Here is a 20,967-nt window from a genome sequence, read left to right as displayed (position 1 = left end):
GTATATGTAAGGAGATAACATAGGCACAGGCTAATTATTGCTAACTATAATGCTAGTTAACATTAGTAATTAAACTTAAACAGCTAATGTAAGTCGAAACTGCCTGCGAGCTTCTCCTGTACTATACGGTAATTCCTCTACTATGCGACAGTAAGTCGCGTGGTTATGACACATTGTTAGCCTATTTTTACAAAAACGTCTGCTATGGAGCCATAACGTCAGATACAAGGTAATGGAGCCTTTTTGTCGTGTTTCTTTAGAACTAAACAATGGACAAATAAAGTATTTTTAAACACGTCAGATGTAAAGTTATTCGCTGTCAAAATGAATGGCAGTCAATGGAATGCTAACGGCGGGTGAGAGCTAGGTAGCATCAAAATGGCGCCATAGGAGGTACGCGTTGAGGAGAGAGGCTTACCCCCTTTGGTCTCATGCCTGGGCGTGTCCAACTGCAAATTCAGAGGGTCAAAAATACGAATACATGTAAATGCTGGGGGTAAACACGTATCTGCATTAAAATGGTTCAAACCTGTGCGATAAGGTACACACTTGTCTGTAACATTGACAGCTCTTAATTAGGAGGATACAATCCCCAATTATCCAATATAATTGATACAAAGTGAAAATATCTATACTTATCGTCATCTTTAAGATGCACCTTTATTTTAAAATTCACACTTGAGATTTATTACTTTTATTAAAAAGAGTAGTTTGGTTTTAATTTAAAAGTCTGGAAGAGCTTAGTAATTTAATTATTTTTGTAAATATGTATATGCAAATGTAACTGATTGTGTTAAACGGGCTTATCGTCTCGTATGGGTCGCAGGCCCCTGAATTGAATCAAATTGAAATCATATCGTGGCAGAGTGTGTGATATCAGTAAATATTTAAACGTCTTAAGAATCAATATGTCGTATCATGATAAAAATGTGATTTACACCTTTACTCTTAATAACTATATTGTGAGTAATTTGTGCTTTTTATAATTTGCCACTATAGTTCTCTGTTGAGTTAAACAGACACTTTTTTGATGTTTCCTTGATGGTGACTCTGGCGGACACATTCTGCTTTACGATGAATCAGGCACAAGTTGAAGGAGCTGATGGGATAACATTTCACTGGAAATGTAACTCATACGATTCCATGTGACAAATAACAATCGATTGATTGATATTGCATATTGCTGAATTACGTATATTGTGACACTACCTTTATTCTGGACAAGATATTGTTACAAGAATGAGTTATACTGTGATTCCCAGCAGTAGTGTAGAATAGCTGCCTCAATATACAGTAGAGTATCATTCTCACAGAGGAGGGCCAGCAAGGCCTTCTCTGCTGGCCAAGAGATTGTCAGAATCAGAAAATTATGTTTGAATAATTATTAATTTTATATAAATATCTATACACTACCGGTACATGGAATTTGTGGGGAAGCCTGTTGATTGCCAATTGTGTTATTTGTGTTTTTGATAACTTTGCATTCGTCGTATAAGTAAATGTAACCGGTTGTTGTGGGTTTGTTTTAGTTTCTTTGGTAATTACATTCATTTGGACTATATGTGATGCAGCATCCTGCCATACTGCGTAAAAGCGATGGCTTTAATCACCGTGTATTCATGTCTCTGCAATAGTGTATTGAAACTCTCTAGGTGTTGAGCCTTGTGTTACCTTACATCACTTTATTCCACAGGATTATGTCCTAGTGTCATGGTGAGGTTATCCAAAGGTGGTTTAATTGCTGTAGGATAGTACTGAAGGCCCAGGTGTAAACTACACAGCCCGCCACTCATAACATTTTACACTTTGATAGCATGGTGCACAGCTGTGGCGAGAATGACAGCCTAGTTGTTAAGTGCTTGTTTGTTTTTGTGTGTTCTATTTATCCTTGGGCACAGTGTAATTTGGCACAAAAATGCCTGATGTATGTAAGTCTCATTGGGCCTTAACCAAAGCAGAACAATGCTTACTTTGATTGTTTGTAGGGAGGCCAGATGCTGTGCACTCCCATGGCTCAGAGCTCATGCTGTATTGAAGGCCCTAGAAAATCACATAATTCACCAAAGTATTGTCAAGATGAACAGATCTCTTTTTCTTTCTCACAAGTCCAAGCTTTTCTCATAGATGTGATGTTCATCTTGGCATTGCACTGCAAAGAAGATATGTTTTTTTCAGATTTTCATAGTCAGAATGTATAAGTAGAATGCATTTTTTGCCACATTTGTTTACTTTTTGTGACTTACATCCCCCATACACCAGCAGAGGACAAACGTGTACAACGTGTTCATACCATAGTCTGTCAGCTCTGTCAGTGTCTCTCAAAATGTATAAAGCAGCTAATAATGGGCCCAATGCTCTCTAGACAGGTTTGATTACAGGTGTCATTACAGACCGAAAGCCTCCCACACCACACTGCAATGGTTTCTCTTAGAGGTCAGACATCTGTGTATATAAAAATTAACAAATTCACTAGCTGTGGTCAGGAAGGAAACCTCCATCATATTTGACATTTTATTCTTCACTGGCCAAAATGGCATATCACATTCAGATGTATTGGTCCAGCCCTTCTTGACACAGCAACAACTCTGCATTTTGCTATTAGAAGTGAGAACAACCCTCCTCACTGCATGCGTGAGAGCTCGAGCAGTACAGGAGGTTCAGGTTATCTGCCCCACAGGACAAATATCAGAAAGATCAGGGTGATGAGGGCAAGAGTCAGGAGAGGATCCAGCCGCTTCATCATTAACACAGGACCTCAGTGTACTGTAAAACAGCTGAGCAACAACCGATGGGAGGCCTTAACAGACTCCATCAGCTTTGAAAGTACTTATTTTTTATCCCCATAGCAGCTTTTCCTTTCTCACTAACTGGTAATTTAAGCCACATTTCACCTGCACAACACAGCACACATTTTTACTGATACTGTGTATGCTCCATTAATTGGACAAAACTAAAAAACTAAGCTCTTTACACAAATTGACTGGATTGTGATTAGGGCTGCACGATATGAGGAAAATATCTAATTGCGATTCTATTGACTGATATTGTGATTGCGATATGATTCACGATATTGGAGGAAATGATCGTTTTTGTATAATTATTCTCATTTTCATTAAATTATTAACATTGAAAGAAATTAAAATGATTGTGATGATGTGATTTTTGCAAGGATCTGTACCAAACAAAGATTTTTTTCTTTAGTCTGTAGGATAGGATTTGTAGGCCGGGACATCTCTGCAGCACCACAATACTTTATTCAGAATGGTTTGACACATATTTTGCCATTAACAAATATTGCGCCGCCCCTGTGATTTGGATTTTGCACTAGTCCATATTGCGATTTTGATGCAATTGCGATTAATTGTGCAGCCCTAATTGTGATGTGGCTCTGGTTTTCCATTGATTCTACTGTGTCATCGTAGTCAGGGCCCATAGGGTCTGGTGTGGCACCGAATATGCCAGTATGACTCTGTGGCTTTGGTGGGAAATGTTACATGTGGGAAATTATTCTTGGCAGCTGTTTTCAAAGGCCCCTGGAATAGTTAATATCTGTGACTGTATGGGTCGGAGCCGCATGGCCTTTTGTGCTTTACTGAGCCATAGTTGTGGTGAGGAGAAACCACTGCAGCCATTGATCTCAGCCTGTTCACCTCTCAGAAAGAATAATAACAAGCTGCTCGCCTTCTGTCTTTATGGCACTTGGCTTCTCTGCGTTTTAATAAGCGGTTTGGCCACGGGCGCAGCTCTGACGCACAAGTTCAAAAATACCGCTGCAGTGGCGTCTGGTGATGGTTTTGACTATGTGAGCTTTTTTCCCCTTCTTTTTTCATTCCCTACCTCTAATAGGGAAGTGTGTTTCTCATAAAGAAACATGCTCAAACTTAGTTCCATGGTTCTTTGAAATAGCTTATGGGTGGTGAACCATGGAGACTGCTTCTTTGATTGTCAATCCATTTTCTTTCACCGTTTACTTTGATTGTGACTGATTGGATGCTAGGTTTGCTCTTAGAAACCTTAGCCTTATTAGTTATCAACATTACTTTATTAAATGCCTCACGCTACAGGCATTTTTCACTCTCTGACAAGCTGATGGCTTTACAGATCCATTAATGCCAAAGTGTATTTTTTTTTTTAAATAATGTCTACAGCAGTTATTCTTAAAGTGGAGCCCAGGGTATTCTCGGGTAGTTCAAGGAGTTCTTGAAGTGGTTTTATGCAAAATTAGTAATACATCTCATCTTTATGTTTATTAATTTAATAGAAATGATCCCAAAAAGACGGCTAGAGTAAGACATGTAGGTTTCTCTGTTCCTGTTAACTTCTAGCTTTTAAAATAGACATTTAATCATTTGCCCATATGGGTTAGTTTGAGGTATGTGACATCTTATGTTACTTTTTAACAATGTGATTTAGAATGATGCATATTTATACAAAAAATACCATGTTAATATTTATTTTCTTTTGCTCAGTGATGCATCAATATGACTTGACCTAATGACAGCCTGAGGCCAGAAGAGGGCAGAGAAGCTACACCAAAGAGAAGAAAGACTTTGATCCCTGGCCAAGAGAAGAGTGGGTGTGGGGTGGGAGGGGGGAGGAATCCTTTTAACACTATTACGTGAGGAAACTCATCAATTCCTCAGAGCAATCTGAGTGAGCAATTTTTATCTGGCCAATGCCATGAGAAAAACTGTAAATTTTTCAAGTTTGAATTGTCTTCCATTAAAGTAATGGGGTTCTTAAAGAGCGACACGTTAAACTGTTGCCTTTCATAGGCACAAGAGCACGTATTTCACAAGTTATTGAAGTGTCAGTAATTTATCAGGACCCGTGAAGGTGTCAGAGACAATTTTAACACAATACTCTGCAGTCTGCACTCTATGGACAATAAAGAATAGGATTTATGAATAGGAAAGGACTCAATCAATAGGCAATGGTATTTCTCCTGCTGACAATACATGTTAGAGGAGAATTCAATCAAAGTTTGACGGAGTTGTTTTGTCATTTTGTTGGACTTGCCCTCCAACCCAGCAGTGTTTCATAAACCAGTACACACTAAAAGTGCAGAGAAACAACCACATAACTCAAGGAGGAGGGATTGAGGTCAGAAGTGTTTGGCATTGGCGTTAAAGCCACAATCCACAATTCTCCAACCACAACCACAACACTTTATCATTTGCTGAGGAGGGGTTACATCTTTACTTTTTGTTTGGTTTATGGAATTGACAATCTGCTGTAGCTTATTGCAAGCTTTTGATTAAGATGTGTTTTGCTCTACTGCTGTAGGCTACTTCTACACAAGTTAATTATCCATACATTTTAAGTTGATCTTAACAACAATGTTGATGTTTGCTATTTTTCTATACCCAAAGAGAGAGACATTACATCACAACGTCTTGTCTGGTCACTTCTTGCCATAAAGTAGTGGTAATTTCCTGGAAAGGTCCACTTAAACTCAATATGCAAGCAAAGTAATAACATTTACATTCTAAGAACATTACACAAAGAGGGAATGAGTTCAACAACATCGTGGCATCAGTAGAATCAGGTTTGGCCTCATGTTTGTTTGACCTTACGGGACCTTTAAGTCTTTGTTGGGAGTGTGCCTGAGCCTTTACTTTCTGCGTGCATCACAGATCTGCCCCTATAGCATCACTCTTCATTACATTCCCTGATGTCTGAGCTGACATCACTGTTCCGTTTCAACACAAATTGGTTTGGACCGACGAGGCAGCCGTCACAGTTCATATCAGCCCCTCTCTTTGCCTGGCGGTGTATCCTTACACATGCATCATTATCTCACGTAAACAGTGGAAATGCGAGACCGCCGGGGGAATGGACGCCATTCAAGGCAACAAAGCAAGGGCTGAGTGAAAAGATCCTGGGCGGTGACGCTCTCGTTTAGCGTCAATTAAAGAAAACAAGAAGCAGAGCCGTTTCTGAAGGCAGCTGGGTCAAATATGTTTATTTACACTGAAGCTAATATGCATGTTTGAGGGAATGCATGCAGCCAAGGATGTTTCAATCAGAAAAACATGGAGGGAACACAGGGGTAACAACAAATGCCCCTCACATTGAGATGTACTTGAGTTGAGCCTGCACACAATGCCCCCCCCCCCCATCTCTCTCTTTATCTCTTTATGTTCCTCGGTTTCTCTCCCCCTCTCACACATAGTGGCTCCACTGTGAAAGTCCCTTTCGTATGCAGTGCAGGAGCCCCCGGCGAGGTCCTTCTCTTGGCTCTCGAGCTGAACAGAGAAGATGGTGTTATCAGAATGCTGCCAGGAGGTTGTCAGCTTGTATTGGGCCGTGCTGACCGAGTGGCCGGTTGGCGAATGCGTGTCGATGCCAGGCTCCCAGCGCGTTCCCTCTGTGGACATCTGCTGTGTGTGGAAAAGCTGTGGAGTTTGTCTGTGGTTGCATCTTAATCCTCCATCTCTTCAGTTGCAGCCATGCCTGGCCGAGCAAACCAGCAGCTCTGCTCGCCTTGCTTGTATTAATTGCCCTTGCCTGGCTTGCTGTTTGCTTCTGATTACACTCATTAATTTCAATTCCCCAGTAAGCCACCACCACCGTAGCTGCCTTTAGACACGCTCTCGCACGCACGCGCGCTCACACACACACACACACACACACACACACACACACACACACACACACACACACACACAAGGGGAAGGCAGCTATAGATTAATTACATTTGGGTTGGTGGAAAAGTGTGTTTGCTCTAAATATTACACTCCATATCTGTCATCTTAAATCTTTTTTAATGTAGTATTTTTCAATGACTAAAACTGGATAATTAAAAAGATGATGTATATCATTAGCGTACAATGGCATTTTCAGGTCAAATGTGCACTATGTCTGTGCAGAGAGTCACGGTGTACATATGTTGACTATCATTAGTTTCATGTAGCCAGTTTCCTGTGATCATATACACAGATGCAAACACCCTCTATGTCATATGTTTGTATGTCATAAACAGCTGTGAGCTGTGTCCGCTGTCTACTTCGGCTGGTCTCTCTCTGTAATACAGGAGACAAGAAGAAAGTAGTTCCGACCTGCTGGTCATAAGTCATTGTCCTCATCCCAGCAGGTGGACCACATCTGGTTAAGCTCCCAACATCTGGGCCGGCAGGGTGGCCTCGTAATTATAGCAGTGCTACAGACTTTACTGAAAATTGCTAGGAAAAATCAATGTCAAACCATAATATTAACTTTGACTTATTACATTTTCAAGCTCATACTCAACACTTTCCTCAGAGCAAATATATCATTATCAGCGAAAGTGCAGCAGCTTAGTGGCAATACTGATAAGAGAAAATCTGTCCTTAACGAACAAACATGAAACAGTGTGTGTGTTTATCGAAAATGCACAAAATATCGAGCAATTTACATATATAAAACAGGACCACAAGCACTTGGTCCAGGATAACACATTAAAGTCACATTTTAAAATGTGTGGCTGCATTCTGTACACATTGATGTCCACAGAGTGCATCATCCACAGTACTATCATCACCTTTGTGTTTTTTTTTTTTTTGTCCTGTAAAGTTGAGAGTGATGTACTGTGTATGGCGGCTACTCCTCCTCTGCAGCAGCCGCTAAGCCGACCCAAGTGGCAGTAAAACCCTCCCATAATACCAAGCTGTGTGGCCTCTTGCTTTCTGTCACCCTATCACCTCAGAACCTGGGATTTTCTGGGAAAGCGGGGCTTCTGGACTGACTCATCAGACAGCTGTACCTTAAAGGGCCTCATGGGGGCGTCACCCCAAGGGTCAGTGCCTTGGGCTGTGATTTGACGGCCAGGCACAAATAAAAACCTCTGAAGCTTGACAACTTCCTCGCCGAGCCCACGTAACCCAATTAGTCAACCAGTCCTCAGTCGGAGAAAATGAAAACATTCCGCACTCAAATTCCCAAGACGGCTGTAGTCGTTTATTAAATCCATTTCTTGTTTCACCTTCTTCCTGAGATTTTAATGGTCCACCAAGGAGTTACTCAACAGATTTAATGTCATGCCAGTGGGCTGCAAATGTACTCCTGGCTGCGCTGAATCCTGCAGACAAGCTAGAATACCTCACATCATTATGTTAACCCATTGCTATCTTTTTAAAGGATAACCTGATAATGAGATTGCCTCAACTCTGTGGGTGCTGAAAGCCTGCGTTACCCAGTGGGTAGTCTGGATAAACGGAAGTACATTCCCAGGATAATTGCCTGAGAGCCGCATGCCGGATGTTCCTCACCTTCCGCTCTCTATATGCTGCTGTTCTCAGGCAGTGGGCAGTTAACTTAATTTGATATTGTATGTGGCGTTTTCTTTTGCGGGGTGCAAATGTTCCACCAAAACAAGTTCCTTCCAGAGACCATTACGCAGAGCCACCATCGCTGCGTCCAGAGCTTAGCACCACCCAAGACGATTGTGATTGGTTTAAAGAAATGCAAACAACCCAGAGCATTCTTTTCTCCTATTCCAGAATGTATGTGTGGTGTAGCCAGTCTTTACTCCACACCGCTGTGGAGATAGGTCTGGCAATGCGAGACTACCCAGTGGGCAGTGTAGGGTGTGGGGCTAAAGATGCTGGAGGTTGAAGACAAAGACGAAGGTAAGAATCAGTGCTCTAGCAGAAGGTCATGTTGATTGATAAAGCACCCTGTGGATTGGCCTGTGGATTGTTCACCCCCCATAGTGTGTTTGTTGTGGGATACCAGACTGCTGCCCTGAAGGCCCTGAACAAAGAGACAGGCCGTGAAAGACAGTGAAATCAATGACCATCTCACACAGGACTCTTATACGTTCTTCCAAATCATCCAAAGTGGCTCCCTTGGCAACTCTACTTTCACCTTCCTCCACTGAAAGAAATAGCATGATTGACACTAGAGTTCAGGGAGGAACAGCACTAAAGCAATCGATGACTGAAGAAAGAGTCAATTCTTAAAAAAAAAAATAAAGACATCCTGGCATTATAAAGCAACTCAGACGCAAAAATACCACAAATTCCACCTCGTGAATGATGAGGATGATGAGGAATGCATGTGAGTAAGGCTACATTTGCCTATTGAGACCAGGCCCCTAGTGTCTTTTCTCTCCCTTGTGGGCTCCTGACAGAGCCAGATAGGCCTCCTCACTGCTGACAGCCAAATGTCCTCATCCATCCTCATCCAAGAGGCCCGCAGGCGTCATCAACCCCGTCTAGATTTCCCCCGACGAAACCCCAAAGCAGAAATCTCTTGCCCTAAGCCCAGCACAGCGATGGAGTTGGGAGTGTCCCCGTGGAGCCTCTGTCAATATGTCATCATCGTCATAGCTGCCAGTTGGCAGTAACCTGCTGCAGATGTGTCAGCAAAACAGCCTCCACTTTATTATTATTTCTTTCCACTGAATATCCATTGCAGGACACATACTTCTTCTCTGTACACAGAAAGGGTCATAACTCAAGCAGCCCATGATGTGCTTCCCATTCCTGTGACGGAAAGGTATTTGTGATGATGGACGGACACATGGGAGAGCATTTGTTTTGTGCAAGAGGGGGACTCTTAGCCGGTGTAGCCGTACACAGTAAGCAGACGTAAGCACTTATGGTCCAATTTGGCTGTGCTGACAACACCATGTTAGCCCATTTGGAGTACAAACCGATCATTTCATAGGATGATACACCTTCAGTACAAATGTAGCATGTGAATTATTTAGTTTAATCTTTGTGAGTGAAGCTACAAGGGAAATGGTGGTGCTTTGGCTCTACAGAAATACTTTATAAGGCTCCTCTTTGCTACAGAAAAGACGGTGTTTATAAAAAAGCTTTAAGAAAAGCCTGTTAAGCATTTAGCACATACACTTTGAAACAGAAACAAGTGTGTCCTTAACAATGTTCTGACTATGCTATACAATAGCTGTTCTTTTTTCATTGTCACTATCCATCCTCCACAGCAAGTTACTGCAATTTGCAATCATAGTCCACAACAGTATCGCCATACAAAATTTCACAATATGTATTGATTCAGACCAGAAAGTGCACTGTAAATATGAGGCGCGTTGCTAAAAGCCAGGAAATTACTGCAATATCATGGCCATTTAGAGAACAGAATCATACTCAGTGGAACATTTCTGGGATTCATATCATCAGGCTTGAGATGGTAATTGTCTATACTGCATTTAGCGAGGGTCACAGAGGAAGGGACACATTAAGAAAAAGTAGAAGGCAGAAGGAGAACAAGTGACGGCTATCTTCTCTCTACAGTCCCAAAACAGAATGTCCCTTCCTTGCAAAGGATATTGCAACTTTGCAGCTATTGCTGTGAAGTAATTATGCGTCTCAAGGAGGAGAGCAGAACTAGTCTACACATGTAATGTACAGCTAATAGGGGACGAGATGACGCTGAGATTTCATTTCAGGAGCAGCAGCGGTAATGGCAGAGTTGATGATCATTACATGCAATTGGATTTAAAACATCTGATATTTTGTCCCTGAGATGTCAATAAATAAAGCTTTCCTCTGGCTTTGGGGCAGACAATAAGATTTAAATTTGCATTGATATTTTTGAACATTCTTTTAAAGCTGCTTTCTAACATTGACTTGTATGGGATGGTGTTTGTATTGAGTCTAGCCCACTGGATTATGGGTGGGGAGAGTCAGAGGCTGCATGTGAGGTGATGTGTGTGATCTTTGACCGAGGAATGTTTTTCATAGCCAGGTCATCCATCTTAATTTTCTCCTGGCGGTTACTGTTCTGTACAGCATTATTAATTCAAACTGTTCGAGATGTTTGGATAGCTCGTTCCATTGGACTAAACACACCCAAACTGTCTGAAATGACATCCATCAGTCAAACTTTTTTTTTTTAAATAAAGGATCAAGTTAACTTAATGTTATCACTTACTGTAATTGAGGGAACATATTCTTTCAGCTCCATAAAATACGGAAACGGGCTTTTTAGGAATGACTCCAGATATCCCGAGAAGCCAAAGCAAAGGGCAGGCAAATACACTTCAGCAAAAAAGGGAATTTAGGTCCTATGCAGTCTTGTATAATGCTATCTTACACTGTAACCTCAGCGGGAAGCATGCAAGGGTTTCCTTGAGGTTGGGAGCAAACTAACCAACAGGGTGGATAAATCAATTCTTTTTATTATGTGTACAGTAAGCTTCACCCTAATATACTTATAGGAGTTCAGAGCATACATGAAACTTTTTTTTTTTTTTTACATGTTATGTATAATATTATACATGATTTTGTCTGCATTAGCAAGGCCAACTACAAATAAATATATCTCCGACCAGCACTGGTCTGGTTCTGAAAAATGACACTTGCACAAATGACTCTTTGTTAGTAGAAGAGATTACCATTATTTGCAGTGTTTTCTTTCTTTCAATTTGTCTGATATAAAGTCAACCGTCCTTCCTGCCTCCATAGATGCTGAGACACTAACAAAGTGAAGGAGCATTCAAATCAGCTCATTCCAACAGCAGTCGATGGCTGGCCCCTGAAGGACGCTGATTGACATTTTATACAGCTCCTGCAGTTCAGTGGTATTGATGACATTCAATTTAACTGTAAATTCTTTTAATAAGGGTGCTGCGAGATGCCTGGTGCTTTCAAAGTGCTCTTTAAGAGACAGTGAGTTGCGGAGAAACGGAGGGAGACACAAAGAAGGTCAGAATTAAGTGACGTGCTTGCTCTAAGCAATTATTTTAAGATGATGGCTTTTTTCACTTGGCTGGATAAATGCTGTGATCAGACAGTGACACTTTTTAATCATTTGGCTCTGTACTCCAGGACATTATATTTGTAATTAAACAATGGCTATGAGGTTAAATTGCTTACTGTCAACTTTGATTTGCTACAGTATATCCACATCAGATGAAATTGATATTAATTGACATTACTGGAGGATAACGTCATTCTGTTGTACATCCTTTGCAATAATAAAGTCCTTGCTAAAGTCTACAACCAATACAGTAGATATCATCAGTGGTGGGATGCAACTAAGTCCATTTACTCAGGTATTGTTCTTAAGTACAAATTTGAAGTACTTTTACTTTACTGTAGTCTTTTATTTTCATGTCACTTTTTGACTTCTACTCCACTACAACTTTTTTTTCCCTGTTATCTGATATGAAGGAGCTTCTGGCCGGGTCAGACAGGAGATTTTGAGCAGGTTGGTGCAGGTCCCCAGAAAGCTTTGAAGCCAATTTAACATAGGGGCAAAACAGTGGAATTACAACTTCCGTGTTTGTCACGAGATGCCATGGGGCCCAAAAAGAGATGTCTAGAAGAGCAGCACGATTAAATCATTTAATCCCCATTCAGGTTAGCGGAGCACTAAACCGGATGTAGCCGGCTTGGCCGGCGGAGGTCTCCACTGCGCCTGCTCTATAGGCCCCATAGTGCGGAAGCAGCGCCGATCATCCGGTTAATTTTATATGCGGTAGTTGAACTTTTTTGGCTTCATGTGCCGCTGAGCATGGAATGAATGAGGAATGAACAGGGCTCCATCTTGAACACTCAATCCGTTTTTTTCATCCATGCTCTTGTGATACTGCTGCCAAGATTCAACAACAAACTTGTTACGTCTGTTTACGTAAACGCAATCCATGACTACGGATTACGTGTCAGGGTCTTAAAGGGTGGTCCCATTTCATAGGGGACAATTTCAACCACTACCCCTTGTAACTCTCTTCCAAGGGCAAGTCAAAAAGCGAGGGGCACTCGAAAACAAGGGGTAGGGGTAAAAATAGGAAATTGGATTGGACCATGGTTTCATGTCAATTGTAAAGTGCATGGGTGGAGACAAAAATAATTAATATAGGTATATTTGAAGAAGTAATTTAAATGATGATCTTTACTGTGCTTCTTGAGCTAGGGTGCTCTAAAACTTCAATATGTGTTTACACTGGATGGTGTGAGGGTCTACGGCAGTGGTTCCCAACCTTTTTTCCTTGGGTTTTCCCCTACTTATGTATAAGAAAAGCTGAGCCCCCCCCCCCAAAAAAAACAAAAAAATACAATTTTTATACAGATTTTTGTATACATTATATGTTCTAGTGTATATCATAATTTCTTTAACGTGTGTTTTTACCTCAACCTCAAACCAGATAAAGACTTGCGCACCCCCTGTGATCTTTGCTGCCCCCCTGAGGGGTGCCTGGACCCCAGGTTGGGAACCACTGGTCTACGGTACCTACTGTATAATCCAAAACATTAAAAGTGTTGAAAGGCGACTTTGTCCTCCTCTGACTCTCCAATCATGTCTAGGGTACAACATCTATTCCCAGCCATGTTTTATTAATCCATCAGCATTCTCAAAAACTAGGCCAGTCACACAGAGCCCAGACTATCCACTTGTCCTTTGCACAGTTGGCATTATTGCTTTTTTCTTCTGTTTTTATACTCGGGTCAAATGCACAGAGCAGTACATTCTTTCATTGTTGTAATGAGAGCTGTCTATTGGGGACACAGAGCAGCAAAGAATGGGCTACAGACGCACAACATGTCTCTGCTCTTCAAATACACATTCTATCAATATGACAATATGCACTTTCAGTTTTGGACAGTAATGAGCAAAATAGTTTGCAATGAGTTTGAGAGGCTCTTGTGTTCAAACAACAGTGAAATACTGCTTTAATTCATAAGACTCTCCAGTGCCCTTTCCTCAGCCATCCTCTTTATAAATGCCATCGGGCATCCACTTAGTCTAGATGCTCGACCACACAAGGCGACACTGGTTGCCCCCAGTCGAAGACACTGCCATGTGTGTGCGTTCTGCTGAGTCTGTATACCAAGCTACTTACAGGAAAGGAAAAACAGATTCAAGTGGCACACATGTGCACCACGTGGCTCTGACAGAAAGAGAATTAGTGTGCCGCCCCCCCTCTTCCCATGGGTACAAGGAATCTGTGGCAGACAGTGTCACCCACCCTGGCTACTGCTTTAATTAAAGCCCTGATGATAGGCTTTCAACTGAGAAGCAACTTATCATCACACATAATGGCTTGCTGCTAGTTAGCGCTGGCAGAATTGCAACCATCTGCTCTGCTAAGAACACATTCTGATCATTCTTTATATAGCACCAGATAGTAGTTCACTTACAGTATTTATATTAGGAGACCCCCATTATGTGAAAGTCTGTTTAAACGTTGTAGATAATGGGGCACATCTGTGTTCGAGGCGCGAGGATCAGCAACGCAGATGAATAGCCAAAAATCCTCTTTTTAGTATGTCATCAAGATAATATGTTATAGGTGACTGCTGATTAGGTGATACTGGGGACTGCTTTTGGTTTTATTTTTTTTAATGTCAAGCTTTTATCACTTTTATTTGCATAGTTTTTTTCATCCCCAGTGCTGCCGTTCACCAGTTGTCATCAAGAAGAGGATTTTAAAAGTCCTGCAGTGAGCACTGATATATGAGCACAATCAAAAGTGTTTTCTCTTTTCACACACAAAATGTAATTTGGAAAATATATTTTTAAGATGAACCACCCTTACCACCCTCTCCACCAGACTATTTTTGTTATGTTTATTTGATCTTATCTTAAATTGTCCCTCATATAGCCCATGTAAAACGGCGAATTGTTATCTTTGCACAGATTAAACAAACACGATGTAATGTGTTAGGGTGAGTTTAAGAGGTTCTGGTAGGATTAGCTACCTTTGGACAGAGCCTGTTTCCAGTCTTGATTCTAAGCTAAGTTAGCCGACTGCTGGCGGTAGCTTTAATTTACAGTACAAACATGACCGTGTTATCAACCTCCTCATCTAACTCTCAGCAAGGAAGCAAATAAGTTGTTTTCCAAAATGCCTTTAACTTTACCAACACAACCGTATGTGGTGTTCACATTCATTTAGTTTGTCTAGGTATGTGTCTGCACACTGACCCCTAAACAAGATGAGTGGTTAACAGAATGAATGGATGGTGGATGAATAGATGGATGGAATTTCAGTGGATATTCATTTTCAATTATAAAAGTAAAAGACTTACAAAATATGAAAAGAAACATTTACAGCTAAAAAGGAGAAGCATTTTCCAATAAGAAGAGAAACCGTCTTGTCTACAAAGAAAGATAGCAAGCTTGGCTTGTGAAGAATGTCTGTAAACTGAATATTAAACTGAATATTTTCAAAGATTCACTATGGTGAGTAAATTACAGAGGCTTTAAATTAAAGCCACATAACATCCTGCTGTTTGATCTACAGCATGAGAGAAATGCTGCTGTTATCTTGAAAGTCTCCATTTCACAGGGGGATTGCATTAATGTATATAAACACCATTTACAAAGCAGGTTTTTGTGATTTATTGTTTTCTTAATGTCTGATTTGTTGACGTAAACTAAATTGCTAAGTTACAACAGACTGTTTTCACACTTTCATTAGAGCGCTTTCATTTCCGTGCACACGGCAACGAGATTTACTTCCAACAAATCAATCTGAGGTCAAATAGGGAGCACTTAGGGATTATTTAGTAGTGCTGAGACACAGTCATAGCCTCGCTGACAGAAAAGCTGCACCCTAAGAGCTGATGTAATTCTCCTCCATGTTGGGTGCCTCAGTGCTCCGCTGATAGAAAAAGCTTTGGCACTGCAAAGTGATGAGAGCAGCTTGCCTCCACTGATGTAAATCCTGCCTCTGTTTAGGGTTTCTGATCAAAGGACGGAAGAGAGAGATGGAGGGTTGCAGGGAGAGACATGAAGTAAAGTTGCAGAGTTGCAAAGCTGAGTCACTGTAGGTGTGTGTCTGAGGTTAATAGTGTGCGTGTGTGTTGGGGTTTAATGTGGCAGCCTAATGGCCCGCATTAAACTGAGAAGATTATGTTTGGAGTTTTCATGCCGTTCTGATTTTATATTAGAGCAGGTCACTTGTCAGGGTATTTTAAATATGCCTGTACAATTATAATTCTGCTCCAAACCTTCTACTTTAGAGCTCTTTTGTGGTGAGATAAACCGTTCTTTTATCTCTTATGTTCTCAGTTTATCTTACTTTTTTTTTGCAAACGTGTCTGGTCTCCTTCAATTTCACCCTGTGGCACAACATCTCCCTCATTTTCTCTCTTCTCTTTGTGTATCTCCTGCCCCTAGCTGAAAGTGAACGGAGGATGACACAAATAAAAAAGGTTTACCATCTGCAGTGTTTGACAACCTCTCCCTGCGGGGCTCTTTAATCATTCATGCTTCATTAACTGGCTATCTGCTATCATTTTGCATCTCTCTTTTGAAGACAATGAGAAAGGTGGAGGGCTATGTGGCAATAATCAATTTTCCTCTAACACAACACTGGCATTTATTTATCAAGCTGAACAGAATAACATTCAATAAAGCAAACTTTTTGACCTTAAATCAGGCCAGAGGGTCCCAGTATTTTGAAAGGGTTCCTGCCAGGTACAGATTTACACTCTTTATTACAGCATCATGACAGAACATTGTTCACAATTCTTTATGGTGCTGTAAATAACAGTTTTAGAGGTTTGCTGTAGTTCTATAGTTCTCAGATTTTTATGGTGCTGTAAGGAAACAAATAAAATGCTAACCACCACCAAGTCTCACGTTGATCTATGTCCACAAAATGCTTGAGTGCTGTGCCAGGGCAGGTTGTATTTTTTTAAAGAGTAACTCACGGAAAAAAGAAAACTTGTTTCAGAACTAAAAACCAGAATCAACAGTGATAACAAGATAAGGATCTTTCCAAATATTGCATGGTGAATGCTGGCATCTGTATGGGTCAAACATTGCAAAAGAAAACTTTTTCTAGAGCAAGTGCAGAAATAATGTGTGTAAAAATGAAAGACATATGTAGTAGGCTATTGCAGCAATATAGTTTCGCAGTTCAAGACATTGTTTGAAAGAAACACAGTGGAAGGAAACAGAAGGTTTCAGATCACAATCATACCAGACAAAGAGAACCTTCTCTGTGTGTTTTCCTCCCACTTTTTTCTGGGTAAGAAAAGTATTTTATATGTCTTTATTTTATTTTTATTTGATAATTAATTTTTTTTTTTTTAAAAGAGTAATGTTTCAGGTATTTTGTCCTGAGTCATAGAGGATAATGCAAACCAAAAGGTATATTAAAGGACCATACCAGTGGTGCTGTTGGCCTTATTTAAATGATAACTAACTAACTCATTTTCTTCATTCTTTCTCATGCTAATTCCTATCTTGGACGAAGAATATGTGTATCTTTATAAACAAGCCACACAGATGTGACATACAGTATATGCCACATTATTTGAAATGTTTTCAAACCGTTTCTGTCAGTTTTATAAGAGAAGAGGCTTTAGGGTGAGGACTTAGTTATTGTTTTGGCAAATGTACGTCTTATTAACTTCTCCAAATAAAGAGCAGGACACAGCAGCTCTCTTAATTTGGTTTAATCCCAGACAGAACTAGAGGGGAGTGTCTGAATGGGATATATAGTAGCAGCCGATCACAGAGCAGGACCCTAATGCACAGCAAATATCATAGGTAGATACTGGCTGCCTTTCATATCTTTTTCATAAAGCCCACTGAGCATTACTCACTTTCTGATGTCATGACTGTGCTCTTTAGTTCGCTGCCAAAGCTGTGCTCCAGCCCTTGCTTCAAAACACAACTTCTGACTCATACATCATGTAACTGGTTTCACTTCATCAATTTTATATCTTAAAATCTTTAAGACAAGGTGTTTATTGGTGAAACCTGTGACCTCAGGTCATCTACTCACAAAGCTGAAAGACTGCTCTTACCTGTTTAGTATTATCTCGTAATATTAAGCCTTCAACCTTTTCCTTGAAATATTATGACTTTTACTCTTTAAATTCTTCACTTTATTCTTAAAATCTCAGATTTCTTTCCAGTTGCCCGTTAATTGGTAAGTGAATACCTCTGTAGTTTTCATACATTATCTGCGTGTCGTTTTTATTTATTCAAGTACAAATCTGACGTGACCAATCTTAAATGACTTGAACGAATGTTTATGCCATTCTTGCTCGCCACATTAGATCTCCTCTGACCATTTACCACTGTGATGCTCCGATTCAATTGTGTTCTGCTTGTGAGTCATGACATACATTACAACCATCGGTCTTCGAGGCTGGCTCTTAACCAATGTATCATGACAGGCAATTGACTCTGTGTGATCTCCCCGGCTCCTCCTGTTGAACTGCAGAGATATGATCAGAGCTGGGGTGCAGATGCGAGGCTGGGAAATGGTGGCAGTTCACTGGAGTTGAATTGTGCCCCGGAGAAGAGGAAGTGTCATTTTTCTATCAGATGGAAAGATCAGAGGAGACGGATAATTCAGTAATCACATCTACAGTGATTAGGGGGACAGGACGCAGTTTGCCGATAAGGATCTGCGGGCTTCTTGGAGGCTCTGTTCGGTTAATAAGAAACCCGAAAAGACACGGTGTCCTCTTTCTGTTATCTGTCTCTTTTTTTCCTCGCACCTTGGTTAATCTTGTTTATTTTGTCATTTCTCATTTTGTCTGATTTATTATTAAGGGATCGGTGAACTTGCAGGAGTCTACATATCAACAGACATCATTTTGCTGTTTCATCTGCTCATGAGTTGTCACCTCTCATCTTGACTCATGTTGACTTGACTTTGTCTTTTAACCCCTTGAGCCCTTAAAATTGTGTTTCATTTATACGGTGTCAGAGGAAAACAAAGACCAGTGCTGCATCCTAATAGACAATTCATCTTTTTGCTGTTTCATCATGTTTAATTTTCAAACAAATGTCATGCAAAAGAAGGTCCCATTGTCATATGAATCTTGTCTCATACCACAATTCATCTTAGTCTGCCCTCATTAATGTTGTCTCACCTTGTGTTATCTCATCTAATTCTGACAGCTCATCTCATTTTGTCTTGTTCTGCTCAGTCTCAATTCATATGTTGTATATGGACACAGTTAGACACCCGCCCCCCTGGCCCTAATTGGTGTATCTGAACAGGGAGCGGTTGGTTTTTGCAAATCACACTACAGGCTGTAGGTGGTGCCAGACGAGCCGGATTTATTTTTTTAAATTAACTGCTTCATGTAGTTCTACTGGAACATAGGGTCAGTTTCAGCAAATATGACAGAAAGTTAGTTTTATAAGTCTTACCTACTGCACCTTTAATGATTGTTGCCTCATCTCATGCCATCTCATGTCATGTAATAATGACTTCTAATCTCTAATATTGTCTTGCATATTTAGCATCCTCTCTTATTACATCTATTTTTCTTTCATTCCTGTTGCCTCATCTCATGTTATTCCATCTCATCTTGTTTCACACATTTTGCCTTGTCTTAAATTCCATTTCTTCTCGTCCCATCTTGACTTCTGTTGCTTCATCTCACCTCATCTCATCTTGTCTCACACATTTCTTGTTGCCTCGTTTCATCTCATCTCATGTAACTTCATTTAAATTCATCTTGTCTTATTTTTGTCAGCATATTTACCTTTGTCTTATTTACATTCCTATCCTGTATTATCTAAATCATCTTGTTTTGTCTGATATTGTCAGCTAATTTTCTAAATGTCTCATCTTGCCTCATTCTATCTCGTCTTGTCTTCTCTCGCCTCCTTTCTTGTCTGATTTGTCTTGTGTTTCCTCATACATCAGTTGTTTCTCTTTTCTCTTACCCTCTCCTATCTTTGGGTATGTCACCAAAGAAATATTTTTCAGTGGGTTGAGATGAACCTTGCAGCCAGACAGAAACTGCTTTGGATGTTTTTACAAACAGATCATTTATTCAGTGTTTATCCAGATTTCTTTCTCATATTGAGACTTAAAGTCAGACTTTAAAAACTTCCACTAAATAATGTTTGAAACACTCACCTCATTAAAATTCTTCGAAACTTAGAATGGCTCACTCCGTATATTTTAATTTTGCAATTTTGCTTCATGGTTTTGCTTGATAACATTTCAAATTAAAATGCAAGCTGTCTCAGTCTGTGTTTTTCATAATGAAATGTTACAAAGACAGGTCAACATCAAGAGACAATAACAGAGGATGTGTACATATAAATGCCCGCAGACGCTCCCTCTCTCTTTCTCTCTGTTGCGCACACACACACACACGCACACACGCACACACACACACACACACACACACACACACACACACACGCACACACACGCACACACACACGCACACACACACACACACATGCACACACATGCACACACACACACACACACACACACACACACACACACACACACACACACACACACACACACACACACACACACACACACACACACACACACACTACTTTGCAAGGCATAATCATCTTTTTCTACCTGATGAGCCCTCCACATCCTTCCATCATATCAATCATGTAAATCATCTTCTATTGTCAATGCCACCCAGCGGCTAACGTGACAAGCCTTCTCTCTCTCTTTATCACAGTAATTAACAGCCTCCACTGTCCGCTTGCGCACACGCACGCACGCGTACACACACACACACACACACACACACACACACACACACACGCACCCTGAAAAGATCCAACATCCTCCTCTTTGTTTTTATACCCATTTCTGTTTCTTGTACTGCTCATACTTGTCAGCCTAATCATTATCCTGTCATGTTGGCCTGCCAGATCTCATCACAGATGGATAAATTACTGTTGAGAGCAGATGACACAATGTGAGTCTGTGTTCATGCGTCCCTGCGTGTCTGTCTGTATGCATAGGTCTTACATTATCATATTAGTGCATAGTGTCTGCTGTCAGCGGAATCAACTGAGTTTGAATTTGAAACTTTTGGTCTCAAGGCCTGTTGAGTCTAATCGCTGTATTATGTAAATTTGGATGAATTGTACCACATGAATAAAAATGTCTATGTGTCTGCGAAATGCGTGTGTGTATATATCCATTTTAGTTTAATTTGCAAATAAACAAAATCGCTATATTACAATACCAAGAACTCTTTTGCATAAAGTGAACCAGTGTTATAAGTTTGCTCCTATTTCACATTTGAAATGAAAACCCTTCACATG

The sequence above is a fragment of the Sander vitreus genome, chromosome 11, assembly GCF_031162955.1.
Source record: "Sander vitreus isolate 19-12246 chromosome 11, sanVit1, whole genome shotgun sequence".
NCBI lineage: Eukaryota > Metazoa > Chordata > Actinopteri > Perciformes > Percidae > Sander > Sander vitreus.
Note: the sequence above shows the minus strand (reverse complement) of the source record.